The sequence below is a fragment of the Silurus aristotelis genome (assembly GCF_946808225.1).
Source record: "Silurus aristotelis genome assembly, chromosome: 14".
Lineage (NCBI taxonomy): Eukaryota > Metazoa > Chordata > Actinopteri > Siluriformes > Siluridae > Silurus > Silurus aristotelis.
The window spans coordinates 20,471,538-20,498,672 of NC_139587.1; the positions used below are offsets into that span (position 1 = coordinate 20,471,538).

At 34.9% G+C, this 27,135-nt stretch overlaps 1 long non-coding RNA gene across 1 annotated transcript; it reads right to left on the reverse strand.

The window, feature by feature from the left end:
• Positions 1-2,935: 2,935 nt before the first annotated feature.
• Positions 2,936-22,704, reverse strand: LOC310737193. Its single transcript, XR_014536779.1, has 3 exons — positions 22,461-22,704; positions 17,507-17,543; positions 2,936-3,150 (listed from the first exon to the last, which is right to left on the reverse strand). It is a non-coding gene; the product is annotated as an uncharacterized lncRNA (long non-coding RNA).
• Positions 22,705-27,135: the final 4,431 nt, after the last annotated feature.

The window sequence follows — 27,135 nt, forward strand, 5'->3', positions numbered from 1 at the left end:
CAGAGTTTAGCTGTGTTTATTTCACATTTATTTTAGTCTCAGCAAAAGTTTTATACATTTATATTATTTTATGACACCAGCCAATAAGAATATTAAATCATCCTTAAAATGGACTTACAGTCCAAATTTTACAGTGTCATCTTCTCTACACTATATACTAATTCACCAATTTTTTTGACATGGATGCCACTTAATAGTGGTGAATTGTGCTTACTGCCCCCAATCAGCTACACACAGTTTTTATTGCACTCGTCATACAAAGATATGCCCTACCACCATCCTCTTTGGATCAAAATTCATGTAAAATGTACTAAAGCAAAGTAGAAGACTTCTGTGAATCAAAATGTTTATATTGTTTTAGGAAACCATGAACACCACATCCTCTGGACTAAAGAAGAGAGACAACATCTAGGTTGTTATCAGTGCTCAGTTCAAAAAGCTGCATTTTTGATGGTATGGGAGTGCATTTTGCACATAACATTTGATATGTTTATTGTGAATAGGATACGGATTTATGATATTTGCAAATCATTGCATTCTGTTTTAATTTACATTTTAGCCAGTATCCCAACTGGAACTTTTGGAACTGCACTTAATAATCTAATTTTTCAAAAGATAACAAATTCTTATAATTTTTTTTTAGTTTTTCATGCTAATAATATTTATGTCCTCTCTTCTCTGAAAGTTTTTGTCAAAAAGCAGGATGAATTAGCATTCTTTCATGTGCTGTGTGTGTTAAACATGGATCTGTTAACTGCAACCGTGTAACCAACACTAAGGTATAAGCAAACTACTTTATCAACTCCACAGTGCAGAGTGATTTCCCACAATTCCCCCCTCAATCTCTGGGACTTCATATTTACATTCCTGTCCACTCCACAACCCCTGCTACGGCAGATTTGTATGAGTTTACCCTGGAGTGTTGGATTTATTTTTTCATATTGTTTTCAGATTCTGCATAGCTGCAAGCTGCCAATTTTTTTTGCCACACAGATGTATACACTCAGGCAGAGAGCACAATGAAAGATGCAGATTAAACCAAGGGTACATACAATTTGAAATGGGCAGAAATGAACACATAACTGTCCCACATATTTCCTGTGTGAATTCTACAGTATGGCACTACATATTTTAAATAATTTACTTGGCAAAATGATCGGTTTCAGGCAAAAAAAAAAATGTAATAACGAGGAAAGAGATCATTAAATATGCATTCAGCACATTTTTTCAGGACTTTTTTCAAAGAGGTCTGCCCTCGCATTGCATATCTTCAACATCTCAGAAAAATGGCTTATTTTATTTTAACACCTCAAGGCAGAGACTTAATTGTTCCATATTTCTTGACTTTTGACATAAAATGCATTATATAGGTTTCAATTGGGCAGTAGAGTTTGGCACAAAGGAGCTCTGTGGTACTGCATGTAAATATTTTGTGGATAATCAAGCCTCAGCTAATTGTCTGATGTGTCTGATATACCTGTACTTTAGGATGCTAAACATCACATTATTTCAGTGTTGGTCTGTGCCATTTATTTAGATTTTACATGTACATGTGTACAGCTGAGAGGTTATTTTAGGTGCTAAGCATGTATAAACTATTATAATTAGTACATTTATCATGTTTTATATACATAATTATTTATAGTATTTATATTTATCTGCTTCTGTCTACCGTTATTTAAATGCATGCCCTGTTGCTGACATGTTGCACACACCTACAGTCAAGTCAAGTCAAGTTTATTTCTATAGGGCTTTTCACAACAGACAAGTCTCAAAGCAGCTTTACAGAATTTAACAGTTAAGGTGAATGGTGTGCATTTATCCCTGATGAGCAGCAATGGTCACTGTGGCAAGGAAAAACTTCCTTAGATGTCACGAGGAAGAAACCTTGAGAAGAAACAGACTCAAAAGAGGAACCCATCCTCATCTGGGTGACATCAAGAGTGTGATTATAAATCTTTAAACAATACAGAACACTGGAGAGTGAGAACTAACATGAGCACTGGAATGTAAGATTATGAGTAATGTTCTTTCTACAGTCTTTTACAGTCATTGCGGTTATAAAACTAGGAGCTACTGAGCAACTCATAAAATAGCTCAACATTTGCGATCATCACAGATCCAACACCAGTTTTTCCATGCCAGAGCCTTTACACACTCAAGGAGGTCCAGTGTCCAAACTCCACACATGAAGTGGGATCTAATTGGCACTGGTACGTATCTGGGTGGTACGGGAAGTTTGGAAGTTCGGCATCTACTTCTTTTAAGGTCCACTCCACAATCTTCAAAGGGTGGACGTGACTGGGGCTGAAGCAACCTCAGGATGCCTCGGGGTATGTGTAGGCTTTGCTAAAAAGATAAGTTTTTGTCTGAGCCCCGAACACTGTCAGGAAGACTATTCCAAAGTTTAGGAGCTAAATGTGAGAATGATTTACCGCCTTTAGTGGGCTTTGCTATTCTAGGAACTACTAGAAGTCCGGAGTTTTGAGATCTCAAGGAGCGTAACGGATTGTAGGGTGTTAGAAGACTAAATAGATACATGGGAGCTAAACCATTTAGTGTTTTGTAAGTAAGAAGAAGTAGTTTGTAGTTGAGTCGAAACTTAACAGGTAGCTAGTGCAGGGAATGTACAGGAATGCATATAAGCACACACATAATTTAATTGAATTATTTGAAATACTTTTGGAAAAAAAAATACAACCTTCACTTGAAAAAACATTGAAAAGGTTTCTACCTGCAAGCTAGGATAGATTTTTTATTACATTTCAAAGTGTGGTTGTGGAGATATGTGAACATTTTTCAACAAAGATGTGCAATCAGGTACTGATGTAGGGTGATGAGGCCGGGGTTGCACTCAGCATTCCAATTCATCACAAAGGTGATAAATAGGGTTGAGGTCAGAACACAAGAAAAAGGAAAATTAAATCCATACAATTGTGTGTATAAATAAAATCTTGGGTTTTTTTTGTTTTGTTTTGTTTTGTTTTTGACTTATTATCACATTCCACTATTTGTTGATATAAAGAGTTTTGTCATGTAATGACTTTGGTGATTCAGAGCGTAGTCACACAGATTAAATCTTGAACTAGATCTTCGGATAATGTACTTATCTCTAAAATGATCATTGACCTTCATGACTGTGGAGAAAATCTGTGTAAAAATAAATAACAAATAAGAAATTATATATTTGTGATAACCTACTTAAACTTACAGAACCCAAATGTATATGCTTATTTTTGTTAATAAATATATACAGTCAGTTAAATAACTACCAATTGACACCCTTGGTAAATATAGGTGGAAAAGAACTGCATAAAATAATTATTTGGGGTTAAGCAGCTTTATTTCTCTCTTTATATAAATTCTAAGTATGAGAACAAAAAAAACAAGAAGTTCATAAAAATTCAGAAGGGTTCATAAATATATTTCTGTAGGCAATTCCAATTATTCCATCTGGTTTCACTGCAAAATTTAAAATAGTTACTTTCTAATATGCTTTATGTTAATTAGCTATGAGTGTAAATGGTTAGGCAGCCTTTTACCAAAAATATTTGTTTTTTTATAAATGTTTTTTTGGGAAAAATACTGATGTTTTAATTTATTGGTACCTCCATGCATAGAATCTTTTGAAAATTCTTCATCTAAAATTATTAGTCTTCTTCTTTTTCTTCTTCTTCCTCTTCCTGTTCTTCTTCTTTTTCTTCTTCGGCTTCTCTCATTAGGGGTCGCCACAGTGGATCATCCGTGTCCATACTACTCTGTCCTCTACATCTGCCTCTTTCAAACCAACTACCTGCATGTCTTCCCTCACCACATCCATAAACCTCCTCTTTGGTCTACCTCTTTTTCGCCCTCCTGGTGGCTCCTGACTGACCTTGTCCATCAACCTGTCCATCACGACTGCAAACTGAACCGAGCCGATCCTTGATGCATTCGAACCTTCACCTTGAACCATGTTTTTGTTACTACTGCACACTTCACTGCTGTCATACTGTCCTCATATATGTCCTGCACCACCCTCACATACTTCTTTGAGACACCTGACTTCCTCATACAATACCACAACTACTCTCTCGGCACCCTGTCGTACGCTTTCTCTAAATTTACAAACACACAATGCAACTACTTTTGACCTTCTCTATACTTCTCCATCAACATTCTCAAAGCAAATAATGCGTCGGTGGTGCTCTTCCTCGTCATGAAACCATAATGTTGCTCCCAGATGGTCACCTCTTCTCTCCTGGCTTCCACTACTCTTTCCCATAACTTCATGGTGTGACTGATTAACTTTATTCCCCTGCAGGTCTGCACATCTCCCTTATTCTTAAAAATTGGTACCAGCACACTCCTTCTCCATTCCTCAGGCATCCTCCCACCTTCCAAAATCTTGGGAAATCGTTTAATTAGTCTCTAACTGAAATGTCTAACAAGAGTGTAGAAGAATCTTAGATCACTCATCAGTGCACATCCAGTCATTCCCTCACTAATATCTCTTAATATCCTTATATATAAGAAAGTTAATAAGACAAAAAAATGCATTTTGTCCTGTTAAAGAAAAACTAACTGATAATTAATCAACCCTTTCTGGCCAAATCAAATTGAAGCATTCAGAAGCACTGTGGTATAAACATACTAAAGCAGATTGGGCTTATGTCCTACTACTTGAATTTGTCTGAATGTCTACTATAGACAAATCCACTCACTTAAATTTCAGAATACAAATTATCCTTATCACTGGTTCTAAAAAATCTTCCTTCCTTTCCTTGGCCGCCTTGGAATCTTTCTATGAACTGATAGTAATTCTGAGAACAGAATCTATGCTTATGTTCAAAATGATTAATCTTATTAGCTCAGCACTTTATTCACTTCACCTGCTTGCTGATTTGAAGGTCTAGACACTTCACTCCCAGCTCGAGAGTTACACTCTTCAACACGACCTTGGAATTAGATCATTGGTTATCTCCTGGGTCTTGGTCCTGGCCCTACAAGATTTCTTGCTAAAGTATTATCAGTCCCGAATGTCCACAGAACACTGAGTTTTCGAAGACAAGATGTTAGGTGATTTGGTGTTAATCTCAAAGACTGTGACATAGATCTCAGTTTTATGTCTCATTGTGTGATTTGCATTTTAATGGCATGTGTCCTGACTGCAGTAACCCAACAGCTATTTTATTATGGTGAAAGCTCACCAATTAATTATGCAGACTGGTTACATACCACCAAGTCTGGAGAGACATTCTTGTATGCAATTACAAGGATTTTTATTTATTAATGCCTGAACATTGAATGACACATTCTTTGTCCACACATTTAGAGACTTGAGAAATAGAACATAATTATATTTAAATTGATGCCAAATTTTATACATTTCACCTTGTACCTAAAACCAGTCCCATAAACAAAAAATATGAATAATTTCTCCAAAATGCACTTTATTTAATAAATATGCCCTTGTTCTCCATGGTTTTAGAAAACATGAAAAAACCTACCGTAGTTTCCGGACTATAAAGCGCACCCATATATAAGATGCACCCACTGAATTTTACAAAGATTTTTATTTTTAATATAAATAAGCCAGACCTGTCTATAAGCCGCATGTGTCTACACTGAAACTAAGGAACTTTACACAGGCTTTAACAAAAGACAGTGTCTGTTACACGGTGTAAAGTGTAAAATATGTTGCGCTTTCTTTAAGAGCAGAGCGGTATTTTGGGAAAAGGCTGCCGCCGTATTTCTCCTGGATTACTGCATGTGTGCAAGACAGAGGAATATGTCCTTATTATTTTCTGATGCTCATTACTAAGTTTCTTTGACTAACCCTTAATGCTGTTGCCAAGAAAAATAAAAAAGCACGAGTTTTGGAAACCTGTCTGTGCTTATATGATTTCTGTTGCAACTGGAGTTAGTGAGCTCTCCCTTAACCCTGACTCAACATGTTACAACGGCTTGTATCTAAACAGTAGCCTACCAAGAAAGTCATTGTTCACTGTGTTCCTCCTTTCTTTCACAACTATTTCTCGAGAGTTTATCTTTTGGCATCGTCATGCGTTTAAAAAAAAAACTTTTCTTCTCCCGAAGCCGTGCAGCTCAGAACACAGGTGAGGTGCGTTTTTTCGTTTCCGTTCAGAAATTTCATTGGTCTAATGTTATGGGGTTCAGTTTTTGGGCTAGAAGTTTGGCGCTTCATTGTTAAAGCCACGGGGTTCAAAACGTGGGAAAAAAGTAGCGGCTTATAGTCTGAAAAATACAGTAATTAAATCACTAGTCAGGTTACGATTAGTAGACTTTTTCAATGAAATGTTCAACCTGATGAGAATTCTATGGTTTAAAATTTTTTGATAATTTTCTCATGACCTTATCTTACTTTGGGTTACCTTTTTAGCTTCACTGCCAATGTAATTTCACAACATAAACCCTAATACAATTGATCTAAGTTCCATGTGCACCAAAAACTACCTCTTTGGCACACAAATGTGCTTATTTTTGGGAAGCCAGTAAGAGCTAAGATAAAGAAATATCCCTCTAATCAGTCCAATACTTTGATGAATCGTTGGCAAGCATGTCAAACTCAATTCAGTGTGCCATTTCCAAAGAGCTACCTGACTGTATTTAATTTTGTTCTGGTCATAAACACACCACAGTATATGTTTAAGTATGATAAAGGTACACATTTCTAAAAATTACAGTTACGGTTCATGAAAACTCACTTATCACAGCTGCTACAGGGCAGAGCCCATGCATCAAAGTGAAGGGTTGAATTTAAGAAAAGGTCACCCTGTTTACAAATAATTCTTCATGGTCGCTGCACATAAAGACTGTAAGTACTGTTTGAATACAGAAGGCGAATGACTGGGGCCAGCCCTCTGATGGCATGTAAGGGGGATTATTAATTTGGGATGGTGGTGGTGGAGGAGGCCAACGCTTTGTTCTGAGTCTATATGTTGCTTTTTTCACATCCTGGAGCAGCAGGAGCAGCAGTGTGGTGCAGTGGTGTTCAGTATTCAACTCAGACATCAAGCAGGAGTAGGCAGAGGTTTAGAGAGAAATACGAGCGCCATGGTCACACTGCAGTCCCTGCATCTTTTTTTTTCTCGCCATCCCCAGTTTAGAGATGAAACAAAGAAAAATGTAAAATTTATATTCATCATTCCTTTGTGCTCTTGCTATGATACTACAAACTTTTGCATCCTCATACATGTCTCTTCTAGTGTTTCAGTTGTCTTCTAACTGACACCTCTCATATTCTACAAAAGACATTATTTTGTATTTCATAAATACAAAACAGAAACGTACTGTATTGTGCCAGACAGTGAAAGCCAAAAACTGAAACATGATACATTTTATTATTTACATTTTATTTTTTAATGATGAACCCAGACAAATGTAAGTGCCAATAAGTTGTTTGCCACTTGTGGACCTTTGAAAAATTGCACCGGCTCTGTTTTGAAATTACACAGGCTGAAAGAGCAAATACAAGTACGATTAAGCCACATTGAAGTTATGCTCCTGAAAACTCTTAGTTTAATCAATCAGTTCTAATAATTACAATAATATGAATACAAGTGGTGGACAAAGTACCACCACAAAGCATGTACTTGAGTAAAAGTAGAGATACACTGGGTAAAATATTACCAGTGTAAGTGCTCCCTTAAATCTTTTACTTGAGTAAAAGTACAAAAGTATTTGCCTTCAAATGTAATTAAGTAATCAAAGTACTATGATTTATTATAGTTATAATGTTCCTGTTATCATTTTGATCACACTCTTGCTTAATCAAAGTTTATGTGAAAAGAATCTAATGATGTTACTCTTAGCACACCAATCTATTATTAGAATGATATTAATGAGTTAAATACTGATTGTTAAAAATTATTTATCATGAGCCCAAATCCTTCTTTTCAATTACTTAAAAAAAAATTCATGCAAATAAGGCCACAGGTGCTGTGGAAAGTTAGTCATGTATTTCTTCCATCATTTATTCCTCTCGAAATTTTCTGCTTGACGTTGAACTGATGTTCGTGATAACTAGATTTCAGCAAGTGGCGATAGCGGTTCTAGGTTGAATGACGCCCCCTGGGTAAAACCATGACCCAACATCTACCCATTGATTAGTTTCAGCTTTAAAATGCTCCTCTGTGCTTCAGCTACTGTTACTGGAGGAGTAAAAAAATATTCTCAGAGCAGTCCACAAATTTGGAGACATTTCTAATATCTCACTTTCATGTATAAATATCACCCTAAATGCATTTATTGCACAAGTTAATACACGTCATTGTGCAAACTCAGAACTAAGAACTATCCAACTCCTTAAATGATTGTAGCCATAAGAAACATACAACATTTATATAGTTAAAATATGTCTTTTAAATTAGTCTTTTAAGCTGCACTAGAGATTCTCCCTTACTGAATTTAGTTCAGGACCTAATCAGTACAATTTCAGAAAACCTTTATGACCACCTCAATTAAAGGTAAAAAAAAACAAAAAACAATATGTGCTGTTTAAATACAATCTAACTAGACTAGTTAGGTTGCACGTTACACACATTATGATAAACTACATACTATAAATTATAAAGTTATGCAGCTAAAAGAAAAATTGTTGCTCTATGCGTAAAAGCATAGCAGGCAACACAGCATAACTATAAGTGCTATACAGTTATTAGCCTATTTCATCAAATGCATTAGTCTTTACTATCCTCATAAATAGATGAGTGATTGAGCTGCATACACACCTTTATCTTTTGCATGTTCCCCCAAACTTATTTTCTTCTTTTTTTTTTTTTAATTGGGCTCCTGAATGTTTAGACCTTTTTGTATGTCATCCAGAATTTTAATTTGGGCTCAAATCTCCTTACTGACATGATGTCACCCAACCCCCGTCTCCCCTTTCTAAATGTATGAGTGAGGGAACATCTCTTAATTTTTTTTTTTACGTGGATGCCCCATGTTGCATCGGCCTAAATCCGCCACTGCCAAGCGGCAATCAATACAGGGCGCGTGCTCTACCCTGATTGCTTGTTGTGTGTTTCACCAGTTAAGTTTTTATCTGCTCATAAATAAAAAGGAACGACTGAGTTCACTAAATGTAGCTGAGTAAAAAGTAAGATATTTGACTTTGAAATGTAGTGAAGTTTAATTCTCCCCAAACAAAAATACTTGAGTAAAGTACAGATATGCAAATCATCAGTGATGGACAGTAATGAAGTTAATGTAATTTGTTAGTGTCCACCACTGATGAATACATATTTGATTGAAGCTTGAGATTGTTTAAATGTAAATGAATAAAACTAAAATAATTAAACATATATCAAATAAATAAATATATACCCATATAAATATATACCCACGAGTGCAGGTCTCCAGACTCTTTGCATCCAGTGCCCTACACAGGTAGTTCCTCCCAAGCAATGAGAGCAATAACAAGACCACAAATTAGCATTTTGCTGAGATATAATTGGCTTTAAGTAACTCATGTGATTATTAAGTGATCATTAGAAATCATACACATAAATCCAAATAGCAAACTTTCAGGCCATAAACAGTAAATTAAACTTTTTTACACTTTTCACATCAGATCCTGTCCAGAATATACCTTTCTAGTTTTATGTGATTCTTACATCTGTACATCTGGGATTGTACATTAAGCTTGTAGACTTAAATGCTAATGAGACTCTAATTAAAGACCCCTGTAAGAAGAAAAAGAAGAAGAAGAAGAAGAAAAAGAAGAAAAAGAAGAAGAAGAAGAAGAAGAAGAAGAAGAAGAAGAAGAAAAAGAAGAGGAAGAAGAAGAAGAAGAAGTGTATAGTGCTTGGACATAAAGTTATTTTTTTTTAAAAAACGCCTCCCAGAGAGCAAATAAATCTTCTGATAAAGTTTGTGATGTTGTCATCATCATGTTTGGTCAGTCCACTGTCATCTCATAATTTTGACATTTAAATAGATCATATATTTTCTGAGTAGCTGTTTGTATCTGATTTTCGCTAATAGTTACTTTATGTATATATTAGCCTAGAGTTCAATCATTTTTCTTTTCCAAAAATCCAATTCCAATATAGTATTAAGGGTGATTTTTTCTGGCTTAAATCTAAACTATTATGTTTGCATATTAAAAATTAATGAAAATGAATTCATGGCATTGTTTCTTATTTTTGTTTTCATTTTGGGTTTTCATAGTTTCACAATGCTAATGTAAGAGCATCACGCAAAAAAAGATAGGAAGCATGAACAAGGAGACATAAAAAAAACATAAAAGAATTTGGCTAACACACAAAGAAATCATGGAGATTCCTGACATGTTTGGCATTGTTCACTTTCTTCCAGTAAACGCTGAATCACTGCTGCCTTGTTTTCTCACATTCTCACACTTAATACTGGCCAATTTGTTATTATTTTGATTTGGGAGGAAAAAATGAATTCTTTGTTGAAAACCCCTATTTGATATGGCATTGCCTCTTCAAGCCTCAGTAATGCTAAAGGGTTCTGATGTTCTTAAATGCTTCATTGCATGTTTGTTAGAAACCACATTTCTGTTTTGTGATTTTCAGAAGTGCTTGGATACCGATATATTTGCTGTTTATAAAACAACCTGAGTATATGACTGAGGATTGAAACGGAGTCTATTTAACGCAGTACCATTGACACTTGCTGCTTAGAAAGAGGCAGCCTCTAAAACCTAAACTGTGCAATTTGTTAAGATGCATTGCTCTGTTGTGTCTTTCAGGATTGAAGATGATCTGTGCTCTGTAGCATACCAGCCAATGTGTCAGACGGGCTGTGACTGGTAGCTGAGGGCTACTGAGGCATATAAAAACAAGAGTGTTGCTGTGAAAGTGCTGTCATCTGACAACTTTTTTCAGGATAGCCATATCACTCTAAAGAGCAAGATTCAGTTTCTATTACACATGTACAATCGAAAAAGACATTAGATCACATGGTGACAAAAGCATTAGAGGTCAATGTAATGGTAATATTGATTTATTAGTGACACCATCATGTACATTAAATGAATATTGTATACTGAAGGAAGCTAATTTATTATATCTAAAGTATCTACCTAATTTTGACTAGATAGGGTTTAGTTCTCAGTATTATATAAATAGGCTTCCTTATCTTAAAGGCACACGGAGCCCTTAGGAAGACAGTGATTGTTTTGTAAACTTTGGGCTCTAGTTCATAGGTGGTTAAAACATGGCAACGGTAGCTTGTGTGATGTATGCTGTGTCAATTAAATATCATCTGCTCCCCATGTCCCATGCCTTTCATGGATCATGGCTGCTTAAAAAAAGAAAGAAAATCTATTGAAAGCAGACACTTGACATTGACCCAAGCTTGTCCTGAAGCCATAACCTGAGAGACAAAACAAGTAGGCATGGTCTTCTTGTATTTTTTGAAACATGCTCAGTGGCTCTGAGAAGCAGCCAAGCAGAAACAGAAAGATAGAAAAGGAAATACTAATTAGGGAATTTTAATGACATGAGGGGCAGATAACATTTGCCATTTTTCTATTTATTTAATTTTCTTTTGCAGTCCACTGGTGGTAAGCATTCATCCGTCACCATCTGTTCTATCCTGCATGCCCTGGCACGTGCAGTTGCTTCTTTATCATGTCTAATCTTCTCTCCCATCAGTAGAAGGAACTGTAAAAATGTTTAACTTGAATTTGAGTTACCCCCCACCCCCCATCCAAGAAATTCCATATGCTTATAAATTCTCCTTGTGCACAAGTCTGCACAAGATAAATGAGACAATCAAACCATTTATAAAAGTCGTCCAATGGATGTGGAAAATATGTAATAAGGTGCTGTCTAATAAGACATATGCTAGTAGCTTGCCGCCTTATTCATTCATCCTGCCACCAGCACAGGTGAAATAATTTATAACTGTTGTTTTTCTTACACACTCATTCTCACACATAGATGTGTACAGTCTACAGTGACTGCTGTTTGAAGTGAAGCTCCACAAATCCCTGTCCATTTTAAATTCATGGTGTTTTTTTCTCACATGACAGACAATCCAGACTTCTACAGCATTATGAAACACTGTTTGGCCCCCGTCTTGCTCATATTTGTCTGCGAGTGAGAGATGAGTTTCATAGTCTTTGTGGCAGTGCATGGTTGCCCTCCTTCATTTTTTGGTCACTGTCAAATGCCTCCCTATATGGAAGAACACTGACTTTATATTTCATTTTCACATTGATTTAAAAACCAAACAAACATTTTATTAATGAAAAGTATTACATTAAAATCACACTCCATTTCAGTGTCATTGAAGCATATACTTTGGATTTTGTTAAAAAAAAAAACTAGAAAAGCAAAGAAAAAAGCAATTATGGAGTTAGCAGGGAAACATTATCTAATATGATATTCCTTAACTTCTGTGAGTCATTCAGACACCACAGCCTCGAGCCCAGCATCACAGTGGTTTCATTTCAGTGAAGCGTCACTGCAACACACTGGTGAAATTAGAATACAGTACATTGCAACTAGGAATTTTATTCACTTGTTCTTGAAAAAAAGATAAAGAAGCATAAGAGTGTGCAGTTATGGTTTGGTTTTCAGAGTGTGATGTCCTTAAGGAAAGCAATACTATTGATGTATTGTATTTCCCCTGGCACAGAATCATTACTGTAATTCTAAGTGAGTCACAAATGTTTGAGCTGCATTCTAAACTGAACAGGATGTTTCTACACCCATTGTCTCATTACTATTTCAACACATTATATAAGCTATTTTATAGCTATGAGCTATAAAAGTTTACAACTTAAATGAAGGGCTTCTGAAAATGGATTGTAAGACTTCACAATAAACATGTTCTTTATACCTGGTTGCCCTAAATGCAACTTGTTCCAGACAAACTCTCTGTTTGTGTATTTTTGATGTCTAGTTGCTCCTTGTGTTCAACATAAAATCCTGATCAAAGTCTTATTAATAGCCAAAACTGACCAAAGAGCTCTCTTAAGTTTAGGTATCATTGTCTATGTGTATATATCTATGTGCAATATGATCATACCTTGGGACATGCAAGTTTATAAATTCTAAATGGTCCCAAAGAGAAAATACTACTATAGTAATGGTATATTAGGGCTCTCAATCGATTAAAATATTTAATCGCGATTAATCACATGATTGTCGCAAGTTATACTCGTGATTAATCACAACTTAATCGCGCATTTTTATCTGTCCAGAAAGTACCATAAATTGTTACTTTTCAAGTTTTTAATACTAAAATGGGCATGGACAAATATGGATGCTTTATGCAAATGAATGTTTATTATGACTGAAACCAAACTCAACATAGAGCATGAAGACAAAATATTCTTGTAAATGTTTTAAAGTAATTCTGTTTTCTTTAAATATGTAAATCATCAGAACACCAAAACTTAACTTTTGCTATGTTTCCATGCGGATGGTTTAAATTGGCGGATGTGTGCATCATGGCGGATTTGGTGCTTGATGAAGACTTGATGAAATGATTTCTTTGGTAGAGTTATTAAAAAAAAAAGAGTAAAAAAGAGAAATATATATACGTATACACACACACACACACACACACACACACACACACACACACACACACACACACACATATATATATTTCATTTATTTATTTGTGTTTTCTTTTTTTTTAAAGGGTATTTCTATGCTTGGCAAGACACAAGTCCAGCTTTGCCCCAGCTATAAGTTATTATCTAGTTCCATTTCCATTTATTTCATGTGCAGCTGACGAGTCAAGGGCAAACATGTTTATGCGAGGGGAAAAATAATTTATTTGAAAGCAAAAGGACTGTAGTTACAGCTCACTGAATTTAATGAGTGTTTATACCATGTAATAGAATCTAGCATGCGGACTGAATGTTGAGCGTTCTGTTATGTAAACAAATCAGATTTCAGAAGTCTATAAAATGAGGCTTTTTATCTGCGTGACATTAATGATACAAAGCCATTTCAGTGTGGCAAAACAGAGTAAGAATCATCAACAAGTAAATGTGTTCTCCAGGGCTCATACAGACATGAATTAATAACAAATCCATCCTGTGCCAATTTGACACCCTGTATGTCTTTGTCTTAACTGTGTCTGAGATTGTTTCGCTAGATACATATGGAAGATCAAACCTGGGAACATCTTTAATTTCACACATTGTTTCGGGAGAGTGATGGTGTGAATCCCAGGAGCCAAACTGAATGTGCTTTAAAACTAATGTGTGAATGCTTATGCAGCATACTAATACCAATTCCTTCAGTGGATGAAATAAGCAGGGAACATGCACACACACACACACACACACACACACACACACACACACACACACACACACACACACACACACACACACACACACACACACACTAACTAGTGAATACAAAGCTGTCTACTTCACTGTACCGGTCAGAAGTTTGACTTTTGAGTATGAGCTCGTTATTATATTCTCTTGCTCTTATACGGTAGTCTCTCTCTCATTCTCTCTCTCTCTCTCTCTCTCTCTCTCTCTCTCTCTCTCTCTCTCTCTCTCTCTCTCTCTCTTTCTTAGTGTCCTGCCAACTCTGTCATTTGCACAGTATCTTTGAGTGCTCTCATTAATCATAATTGTGGATCCCCCTCCATGTCGAGGGCTGATGAGTCTTCTCATAATAATAAGGAATTAATGATTAAGATAAAAAATGGCTCCCAAGTCTTCAGTTCCATGTCCTTTTCATTCTCCACTGTGCTGAAACTATTATCATTATTCTTATCATTATAATTATTAACGTAATTACAGTAGATATTTATCTTCACCTGATTTTTTTGCCCAGATTAATGAACTAAATAAAATAAAGTCTTCGGAGATGGCTAGTAAACAGCGATTCTATTTCTAGTAGCTCAAGGTCTAAATAGAAAAGGCTACTCCTTACAAAATAATGAGACAACACATTTTTTCAGAGGAATCTGAACCTTTTGGACATATGCTGTTACTTAGTTTCGCTTGTTGTGGGAACATATGAGATGCAAAAAAATGCTCAAAGTGCACATGGCACAATAGTATAACCATGTTTGAATTAGGACATGTAAAAAAATAATGGTTAGAAGAGCATTAGCGGTCATTGTCGTTTACAGTGTGTTAAAATGTACTTTCTTTCTTTCTTTCTTTCTTTCTTTCTTTCTTTCTTTCTTTCTTTCTTTCTTTCTTTCTTTCTTTCTTAAAGCAACATTCAACAAAATGTTGATGTTTTGGAAAACGAAATTGTTATGCATATTCAAAAAAGTAAAAAAAAAATAAAATTACAGCAGTTATATTATATGCAGTTATGTAATAATAATTAATTTAAGGGTAAGTCTTTGAAAAGTATGCATTGTAATTTCTCTTTGTTTGCCGAAGAAATGCCTGTTTGGTGCTATTTGAATAATCAAAAGTAAGACAGAGTTCGACATGCATGGCCTAGCGGGCATAATAAGAACATTAGTAAGCTCCAAGTTAGGATCTCTGGTGCTTGGAGTAATCAATCACAAAACCCTGGAGCATTGACAGTGATGTATGCTTCTGTTAGTTACCACTTTTTTCTTGGCCTTTGAGTCACCAAAGTTGGGCTATAAGCTAACAATCTGGGTTGTTTTTCCGTCAGCAAAATGTACACCTGTATTAGGCTAGGTTTGAATGGTCTCTGCACGGTTAAACATTTTAGTGCAGCCTTTTTGCATGCTAAAAAACATTAATGTTACAAAACGTAGGTCTGCATTATAAACCAATTCAAGAAAGGCAATTTTCCTAAATGTTCTGTTTTGTCTTCATGATTACTAATCGTTTATCTCATTCATATTGTCCCATCAATAATTAAGTGTTCAGCAATTAAGCAAGTCTCACACAATTCATGTCATTTATAATTCATGTCATTTCTATAGAGAACTGTAACGAACACAGCATTACTCCTCCATTAGGTCTAAGCTCCCTTTTCCTGAGGGTCTCACTGAAAGGATGTTCCTATGTTTCTTTCCTGAACAGAAGTGACGGGAGGTAATAAGATGCTGTGTGGCTGCAGTAGGCGAGGGCAGAACTGTCACAAATATCAGGCTAAGGCAATGGAAAGTGATGTGTTTGTGAATACTGGGCCCACACAGCACTGTAACTGAGAAGAATCCAAACCAGCTTCCTAGAACTGTGTAAAGATGACAGTGGCAGCTGCTTTCCACACATTCATTTCTCTCATTTCTTCTTTCTCTTGCTCAGCTTGCATTGCTGTAGCTTCCAGAGTACCAGAAATCACACCATGATTAATCTTGCCTCTCAGAGGAGCAATCTCAGAGCATATACAAGGCTATGAGTTCTTAGTAAGCATCAATCACTGCTGAAGTTCTGCAGAAAAAGTTCAAGCACTGGTATCTATGTCATATCAAGGTTGCTCAGTATCAGACTAATGATGATAATGTAGTAATCAAATATTCACTGTGGAAATGAACTTCGGCAGTGATAGGTGCTCTGTTTCTGTCAGCATAATTTCTCATCACTTGATTTCCTGCTGTGTTTGTTGTGACATTTACAAATAAGCTGTTGGTGACATGATGGTTTGTTTGGAATTGTGCATTACAGAACATTTTTGGTGCAAATCTAAGAGAGAACAATGGTGACAGGAAATGTATGTATTATATATAAGCAAATTATTTAAATTATATGAGACATACATATAGACATGCACATATAGACATACAGTATATATTCAAAGTACCAGTCAAAAGTTGGGACGTTTGGACACACGTTTTCCTTCAGTGGGTTTTCTTAATTTTTATTTCTATCAACATTGTACATTAACATTGAAGACATCCAAACTATGAAAAAAACATGTATTGAATTATGTAGAAAATAAAAACTACATGTTTAATATTAACTCTAAAGCACAACTGTGGACTGAAAACCTTCCCAGTTTGCCAAGCTGTCATCAAAGCTAAAAAATAACTTGGATATAACTTCTCTTATAGTTTTGATTTCCTAAGTGTTAATGTACAATGTTGAAAATATTAAAAAATAAATTAAACCACTGATGTAGGTGTCTTTTGACCGGTTTTATATATATATATATATATAATTTTATTTTATTTTATTTATTTATTTTATTATAATTATTATTTGTTTGTTTAGCCTTCTCTGCTGGCCTCAACTCTGAAATCATAATCACTGACTTACACTTTAAAATATTTTTATACATGAATATGAATTTAATTATTCCCAGTAGTCTAGTCTCCTCATTTCATCTCATCCTATGTTGTTGAGGTCAAATATATCTTCAGAAATCAGCACTGGGACTTTTTTGGTGTAAAATACATGAGAATGATGCTTTTACTTTAACCAATCAGAGTGCGAATTATCGGCACCCCTTTTTTTATTTGGACCCTATAAAGTGAGTGATAATTATAATACCTTTTTTGCAAGCTGCAAAGTTATAAACACCACAAAACACCAACACAAATGTAAAAAAGCAAACAGTAAAATCAGACACCCATCAACATTAACTAAAAATGGAAAATGTAGGAACAGCCTTACAGAGTTTTCCATTCTGGTCGCTGTGGCATACATCCTTCTGAGAAATCACAAAAATGAAGAGCTGTGAGAGGATATTTATAGTAATAGGAAATATTAGCCTAAATGAATTTCCTGCTGCTTTTATCCATGCATATTTTTATCAAGTGAAGAGAAGTATTAGTGAGAAAACACAAGAAATGTCTTTATGCATGATGTGTTTGTGTCATAAAATTGTTCTGTGTTGTTTATACTGTACTTACCTGCATTTACTGTCTATGTATTGCTATATGTACTTCAGTGTTTTCGCCTTTGGATTTATTTATATTTACATTGGCAGAATTTCTTCATGTAACAAAAAAATTTATAAACCTATTTTAAAAATAGGCTACTAGATAACATACTGAAAAAAGTGCAATCTTTATTCCCGGAACAATTCTATTACGTAATATGAAGGACCTGTGCTTTCTGCTTTGTGTTTTTTTTTTTAATGCTATTGTTTTTCTAAATTTTGGTTTTTATTTTTACTGTTGTTTGCATTTTTTGATCCATTGCTGTGCCACACTGATGTGATAATCCACAGTGTAGATATTTTTTAATTAAAGAGCATTTATTTTTCTTATGTATTATTAGCCATTAAGCTAAATATACTCATAATCGATAAATATGAATAAATCTACTGTACTACTATAACCAGACCAAATTAATTTAAACAAACAATCTAAAGTCCTGTACTTATTCCTGTTATATGTTTCTTTCTACTGAAAAGTTCTAATGTATAATTAGACCTGAATCTTCCTAAATAACATATTTTTACAGTATTATTTTTTTTTTTTTATTGTGAATTCTTTTGGAATACACCTGTTTAATTTTAAAGCAGAAATGTGAATACTAAGTTATGTCATTTGTTTTGAGCTTTATTTTTCATGGCTTTTTCAAGGAATTTTGGCTACAAAATACCCAAAACATTTTTTTGAAGAAAAGTTGAAATACAGTGATGACTCTGAGCTACGTATAAAATTGTATCTTACAAAATCACTTTCGTCATTCTCCTTTGTGGAACTCAGACCGCTGCTGCGCCCAGCTGATGACAGCTTAATTCAAAAGAAAAAATGCTTTTCCAAGTCAATTTACTTTCATCGTGTACAGGTTTATTCTCATAATACCGCTGCAGGAAATTTCCATCACCGTGTTTCTCCATTCAGCAGTGTGCGCAAATAAGAGCCACATGGAACATTAAGCGATGCTGCACTCAGCCGAACAGCCATTCCCTCAACAAGCAAGGCAGTGGGAGAACGGCCTAATGATCTGCTCCCCAAAGATGACCTCGCAGTGTGTCACAAATCATTATATCTTTCCTTCCTCACACACACACACACACACACACACACACACACACACACACACACACACACACACACACACACACAAACAGTACTTCATGTAGATGAAATACTTTGCTCCTGTCTCTTGAACGCATTGCCTTCTTTTATTTATTCAAAGCCATTACTAGCTTCAATCATTTCAAGTTAAGCATCATGACTTATGCATTGCAGGGATAAGTTGTTACAGTATGCCTGATGTTATTACAATAGCTGTGAAGGGGATGACCTCAGCAATGGCTAGCACAGTGGGGCTTGTGCAGCCGAAGGAACATTTAAAGGTAGGAGCATCGCTCACAGGCAATTAAGCTGCATTTCAGCAAGCCTCCCGCACAGCCTACCTTTATACGCCACATTTCCCCAGATACTAGTGTTAGCAGCCTGTCGTGTGAATCAAGGCGGTTGTCTAGGATTAGAAGAGATAAGCAATCAGAGACTCTCTGCTTTCCATACAAACTTTGCATGCTGAGGCTATAAAATTAAATTAGGTGTCCATTTTCAAGTCAGCAGAGTATAATCAGAGAGACTATGAAATATGCCGCACAAAGCAATTTCCATTCCTGTGTTTACTTTAGAGGCTTTAAGGATTTACAAAGATAGTTTGATTTCGCAAACAAACAACAAGACAAAGAAAGACTTGCTATCCTCTCCAAAACATTATCTGAATTACAACTAATAATCAGCAGTTAAGGAGGGTGGCCTTAATCCTTAGTGTTAGGAAAAAAAGGGAAAAAAAACTGAATTCATTTATTCCAGAAGACAATAAATTGCTTTCAGGAGTCAATCAAAACCTTAACAATGAAGGATTTCTCAATTTTCCTAATGAACAATCAAACGGAAATGATTGAGGTCATCGTTACAGTGAATCAATGTACTAATTATTCTAAAAATCCCACAGCACTCTCAGGTCCAATAAACACCAAAGTTCTCTTTCAACCGTTTCACAGTCTGCCCGTGCTAATTGAATTGCTCAGGCTTTGTGTTAAATATTGCCTTAAAACGACTTTTTATAACTTTATAACATGCTTTTTCGGTTTGTTATTGATCTGTAATTGATGTGTAAGTTCAGTAGTGTGTAACGTTTATGATTCATTAAAATGACTATTTCTGGTGCCATGATTTGGAAAAAGACCAAATTCTCCATCGTGTTTCCAAGTAATGTCTCAATCATAATAACAATATAATAAAGCAATGATCTGTCCTTATCATGACTAGACAACAATTTCAATCCACATTTGTGCATTTTCTGTATTTGATGCTATAAATTAAGAATTCCAAAACATTAATACTTCATGGCGAGGAAAGAGGATAAAGAAAATAAAGCTCTACACTGATAGAATTAGGACGTTCTTATTGCCTTTTCATTAATGCTCTAATTAACTGTTTCTATCTTGTGCTAATGTTTTTTTTTTTCTATACAAAGATTTACTTAGCCAATTAAATATCCAAATCCAGACAGCTGATTGATGCTTTTAATCTCTTTATGTAAATGTTGATGAGTGATTTATTATGTGGACCAATTCTGCAAGTTAATGTGGGCTAGTTAATGTAGCAAAAGTAGTGTAACTCTCTTTTTAACAATACAGACACATGTCGGTTACTGAAAACACATCTTGTTCATGCCATAATAACTGTGTTTGTAAATGGACATGGCAAAAAAAAAGCATTATTAGCATATTAGCATATACATTAGCAAATTATATAATAATACACCAACCATGGATAGCATTATGACATAAAATTATGGCAGGTGACGTGTTTTTTTTGCAGTTCACTTGGAGCATGCTAGCTTGCTGTTGGCTAGCATTATGACTCAGTTACACTACACTTTCAAAATTATATTTAAACATAAGATTATATTATTCCAGCTTGAAATTGCACAGAAACCACTAACATTTGAAATTTATTTCAATATTACTTTTCATAAATGTACTGATTGTTCATCTAAATCAACAGCAGCCTACAAACTCCAGGCTTGTTTAGTCAAATATTGCATCATTCAGTTCACCATATTTGTGTTTTTTAACCAGTGCAGATTCGAGTGAATTGCAAGTTTCACTATTCTTCATCTTATTTTACAGGAAACCTGTTGTTGTTTGCAAACCTTAAGTCTCTCACAGGAGTAATCAAAGCCCCCGATGAAACTACTGCTGTTGGTAACATAATAGTGGAACGAGCCGCCCGATATACTTTGTTTTCAAGCCAATGTTTAAGAAATTCCTGCACCCAGCTCCTCTAAAAGCAGGTGAATATTGATGCAGACAATTGTTTTGCTATCTTCCTCTGACTCTGTGTGTTTCTACTTTTTCCCAATTGCCATGTAGTTATCTTTTAAGGTAAGCCTGCTCCAACTATCATATTTGGTTTATTATTTTATTTACTATTTCTCCTTTTCCTACAGTAATTATGGCCCATTTTTGTAATCCAAATGTTCCAGTATTTATATAATTGTCGACAAAGGCTTACAAATCAACTTTAACAAATGTGTCAGCCAAATAAAAAAATAAATAAATGAATATCACAATGTTATTAAATGTACCATGATGTCATCACTGGCTATTGTCATGAACAGGGAAGGTGATCTGAATGTAGGAGGGAGTTTTTAAACTGACAGAAAGCTCCAGGTGGAAGCGAGTCTGCAGCTTTCCTCCTGACAGAATTCTGAAACATGCGCTGTCAGGGATTTTTCTATCTGAATGTGTATGATTATCCACAAGGACTGTCTTGAAAAGGACATTGCAATGAGTTGAGTACAGTGCATTTGACACTGATACCATCGCTGACAATGACTACATTATCAAAGAAACTCTTCTGTATATAAAGTGCATCTTTAAAAGTAATTCATGGTTGGACTGTATTCTGTGCATTAAAAAATAAATAAAGAAATTCATACAATGTTCTCCCAGGATATTGAGAATTTAGGAGAGATACTTATTTCACTGGTCTCAATAAAGTGGGAACAGTCTATTTAATATAGGTTTTATTATTAGCAGTTCATAACAAAAACAGGCTCATTTTAAGTAACTGAAGTGATTTGCGTCTTCATTACATTATATACACCCCCTCAAGTTAAACCCTAGAAAAAAAACCTTTAATTTGTTGTCACAGTCAAATATTTTAGGACAGCTATACTTCTTATTATTTATATAATGCAAATAATTCAAATATTTATCCATGATTTCTACAATAGCATTTCAATAGTTGGTCTGGCCATTTTAGGAAATAAGCATGATTCAATTTTTGGTTTTCTCTCACTCACACTCAAGATCACCATCAATTCTTTTTTTTTTTTTTGCATCCACCTCTGGCTTGTTATAATCTGAGTGAGCCGCCGATGTGTTACGAGTTAAATGAGTCCATCTGTTTCCTAATTTTGTTAGGAAGAAAAATACTGTCTATATAAGAACAGGGTTATTGAAATAAACCTTATCTATGATAACTGGTGATAACTGACTAACTTGTCTCTTACACTTTGGTTGTCTCCCTTGTACATGTAAAGTTCTTCCTAGTTCTTTAGCTTCCACCCAAACACAAAAACATGTGTAGGTGAATTGTTGTCTGTATGGTACATTGGGGTTGGTGTCTCTTTCTCTTACCTTGAATTAAGTCTTCCTGGGATAAAGTCTGGATTCTATCCAGAATAAAGCTATAACTAATGATAGATAGATAGATAGATAGATAGATAGATAGATAGATAGATAGATAGATAGATAGATAGATAGACAGACAGACAGACAGACAGACAGACAGACAGACAGACAGACAGACAGACAGATAGATAGATAGATAGATAGATAGATAGATAGATAGATAGATAGATAGATAGATAGATAGACAGACTTTTTTTTGTCATTGCAAAGTACAGGTACACAGCAACGAAATGCACTTGGGCATCTACCAGAAGTGCAAATAGTAGTAGTTGTGCAAATAGACAAGATGATTGTGTTGCATATGTACAATAATATATAAAGGCTATAGCAGTGCAAAGATGTGTGGACATTGTTAAGAGGTACAACAAAATGGTTCTAAAGCTATGGCATTGAAAAAAATATGTGCAGACACTATTGTAAAGTAAAAAGTACAAGGTTATAAGCAGTGTTTGGCAGTAACGCGTTTCCGGTAACGCTTTTTACAGTAACTAATACTGTAACGCGTTACTTTTAAAAATAAAGTAACTCCGTTACCGTTACCGTATGGTGCGTTACCCGTTACTGTTATAAATGAATGAATTTCGGCTGGAGTGTAGACTACAGCCTAACCTGCTTACAGCAGCGTCGCATTGTAGGATTGGTGGATAAACCACTGTAAACACGAAGAAGACGCACTGTGGGCGTGTCTCCGTTTATTCGGTCTGTGCGGCAGTAATGGCGAGTCGAGGCGAGAGCAAGACGAGTTTCTCAAACTGAAAATATGCTCATTATTTCACTTTAGTTGAGTATAAAGACAAAAACTTTTAAGTCAAATGTAAGTTGTGGATATCTGGTTCGAAGCTCGTATCTACTGCGATAAACAGCAACTCCAATCTGTTGAAGCTCCTCCAGGTCCTCCATGCCTGAGGAGCTAGTAGCTAGAAGCTAACCCGGTGTTCTGTTCTACATTGTTGATAGTTTTCATACTTCAGCTGTGAAAGGAACATTTTTAAGAGCTCAACACAACAGCAGAAGCCATTTCAGTTTTTGATTGTGAATATATTATTTAGCTTGTTTTGTTATTTATTTCAGAAATCCTTGTGATATATTCAGTTTGTGCTGGTCTGACTTTAATAAAATAGTGTTTAAAAATGACTGTGTTTAAGTCAGTTTTGTGTTTGTATAGATCATAACGTATAAAAGGGCATTAATGGGAACAATAAAGAAGGTTTTTTTTAAAAAAAGTAACACAAAAGTTACTTTTAACAGTAACGCATTACTTTTTGGTGTAAGTAATCAACAAAGTAACGGAGTTACTTTTTGAATGAAGTAACGAGTAACTGTAACTAGTTACTATTTTTTAGTAACGAGCACAACACTGGTTATAAGGTTATGGCTTTAAAAAAAATGTGCAGGCTGAATAAACAAGTCCACTATATACAGTATACATACATGAATGTAAAATATTAGGCTGAATGTACAGTAAGGTATATATAGATACACATAAATAAAATAGTGCAGATGTATGTAAGGCACAATATGTGTAGAGAATGAGGAACATTTTCACTATACACAGTTGTACACAGTACACAGTTTTTCGAATGTTTTTAGTCCCACACACAATTTGACATGGTGCAATAAAATAACAGAAGCAGCAGTGTTGCTGCCCCCATCAGTTTCAGCAGTATTATATTCTACAACAAGCATAGAGAGAGGCCTGTACACTTTTTCAAGGTAGTTAAATAATCAATGTGTCAACTATAAAAATCCATGTCAACGAATTTCCATGCATTGTATTTTTATTTTATTGGTAAGTCCCCATTATTATTTTTATCCATAGAATATGGAAACCATATTCGTACTAAACATGTCATTCAGAGCATAATCTTATCTGAATCTAAATGGGCATGTGAAGAAAAACCCGAACATAAAATATGTGATACACATTCCTGACTAGATGATGTTGAGATGATGTATTGTTTCCCCTTCCTCTTAATCTCCAGCTGAGACAGATATTTGTTTCCCAGTGATGTGGAATGATGTCTTCTCCAACACTGAGGCACACCACAAAGACAAAACACACAGGATGAATGATCTCATTAGAAGACAGCGCCACTTATTTATGTTTCTGTAATATGCCAAATTGATGATAAATACGTTAAGACTCTATTATTCACTCTGAAAATAGCTACATAAAGACTTTTTCAGTTAGGGGATAACCCTTTTCTAACCTTAGGCCACTGTGATTTGTTAATAATATTAAAATAAAACTTGTACTTGCTTATTGTGTTAAATCACACAACTCTTCTTGGTTCTATTTGGAATAACCCATGAATAATTTGCTCAAACATTTCACTTCATCTATGGTTATTTACTCTGGACAACTTACTGAAATACATTAATAAAGTCTCCAGTTCACAGCAACACCCTCAGAATTCTAACAGGGAATGCAGTGGTATAAAATCTTTGACTTGCAATAAAGGAACCTATACCTTGTGCTAAAAACCTTATAGTGTATTGTGCTTGTCATTACTGGAAGCAAAGTGAAATATCCAAAAAGTCTGTTGGTTGATTTCAGATTTAAATATATTTTATTTATTTTGGCTTCATATCTATATACTACTACTACTACTGTTATTGATACTACTATACCTGACACTACTGCTACTGCTGCTACTACTGCTAAAACTACTACTGCTGCTGCTGCTGCTGCTGCTATTGGTGCTACTACTGCCATTATTGCTACTACTACTGCTAATAATACCGTTTATTCTACAACTATGTCTATGAGTACCAGAGGTAGGAAGTAACAAAGTACAAATACTTACTGTACCTTAGTAGATTTTTTCTGGTATCAGTACTTTACTTCACTATTTATTTTTCGGACAATTTTTTACTTTTACTTTTTACATTTTTACACAAAAATCTGTACTTTCTACTTCTTACATTTTCAAAAAAGGCTCGCTACTTTAGTTCTAATCTATTAGGTTAAATGTTAATATTTTGTCTCATTGCATGACGTTTCCAATCTACCACTCATTTCCTGTCTCTCACACACCACAGATGTAAACAGAGACATTCCTGATCCTCATCTTTTCTCTGCTTATATTCTATATAGTGGATGTATGTTTAGCATGGATACATTTATTAAGTAACAAAATTATATATTAATAACGCGTTATCACAAATTAATTTCAACAACATTAATTATATTAAGGCGAGCATTTCTGTTTGACCATTTTTTTATATAAATATATATAAAAGAGGTGAAATTTAAACCTTTAGCCTGAGACACGTTTATTGATGTAGTCCTTTCTTTACTCAGATAAATAAAAAAAATAGCTACAGACCTATTTTGCCAATCGAAATTGGCTGTAACAGTTTTCCTCTGACCAACCAATCAGAGGATGGTAAAAGGCTGTTGCTATTCTGGCTCAGCTAGCTGGCCCTGTGAGGCGAATTTGAAATCTGATTAGTTAAAGAAACAGATTCATTGCTTATAGAGACTAAGGTAAAAAGGCCAGCAATACTGACTTTGAACTCCCTGGGCCTAGAACTACATGGCAGCACATAGAGGCTGAAATCTGATTGGACAAAACATCTAATATCCACATACACGTACTTGAAGCAGTGCAGCCAAGAGAAATGCTACGAAATGAAAATAATAAACTGTTGGGAATAAATTTACACAATTTTATGAAACAAATAATAGAATTAAGGTTGTAAATGTAGGTCAGTGCTTCTGATAGTGTTTAGGCCAGCAGAGAAGGCTTTGCTCTCCCTGACCACCCACCACTGATATAAATATAAGATAAATAAAAAATTTAATTTTAATGAGTAAACATGTGTTTTATTGATGTGCCAAGTCACAAATCTGTGGAAGCTCATTCTGTCACTGAATAATAAAAAAAATACTTTTTATCCTACAATTTAGACTTTTTTCTCAGAGTTGCGTGATACAAACTCACAATTCTCAAAATTGTGAAAAAAAAGACAGAATTGCGAGTTTATAATTCATTTGCTAAACTTTTTGTCAAAGCACATAATAGGCTTCCATATTTGTTCAAACATACACAAATCCTAAAGGAGTATCATGCCAAATAGTTAATATGGCCAAATGTTGTCGTTGGGAAAAGGCATACAAAGCTCTGTTTACAATACAAGAGTAACTCCCATATTCTGTAAGAATCCCATCTCTTGGTTTTGTATGGTGCTTTGACAGAAAGTATTGCAAATGAGTTATGAATGAAAAAAAAATTCTAATTCTAAAGAATTCTAATTCTGGTAAATGGTTCTAAGGGTATTGCATTGAGAAAAAAATGTGCAGGACTATTGTAAAGGAATAACAAGTAGAAGGTTATAAGGTTATGGCATGAAAAATTGTGCAAGCTGAATAAACAAATATATATATATTCTGACTATATAACTCGCAATTTTTGCAATTCAGCCTTTTTTTTTGCAATTGCAAGTTTAGACTTTTTTTCTCACAATAATAAAAAAAGGTTATTGCGAGCTTATATCTCACAATTCTGAGAAAAAAATTCAGAATTGCGAGATTAAAAGTCGCAATAAACTTTTTTTGTATTATTCAGAGGCGGAAATGGGCTTCCATATAAATCAGCACTAAAATCCATCATGATGC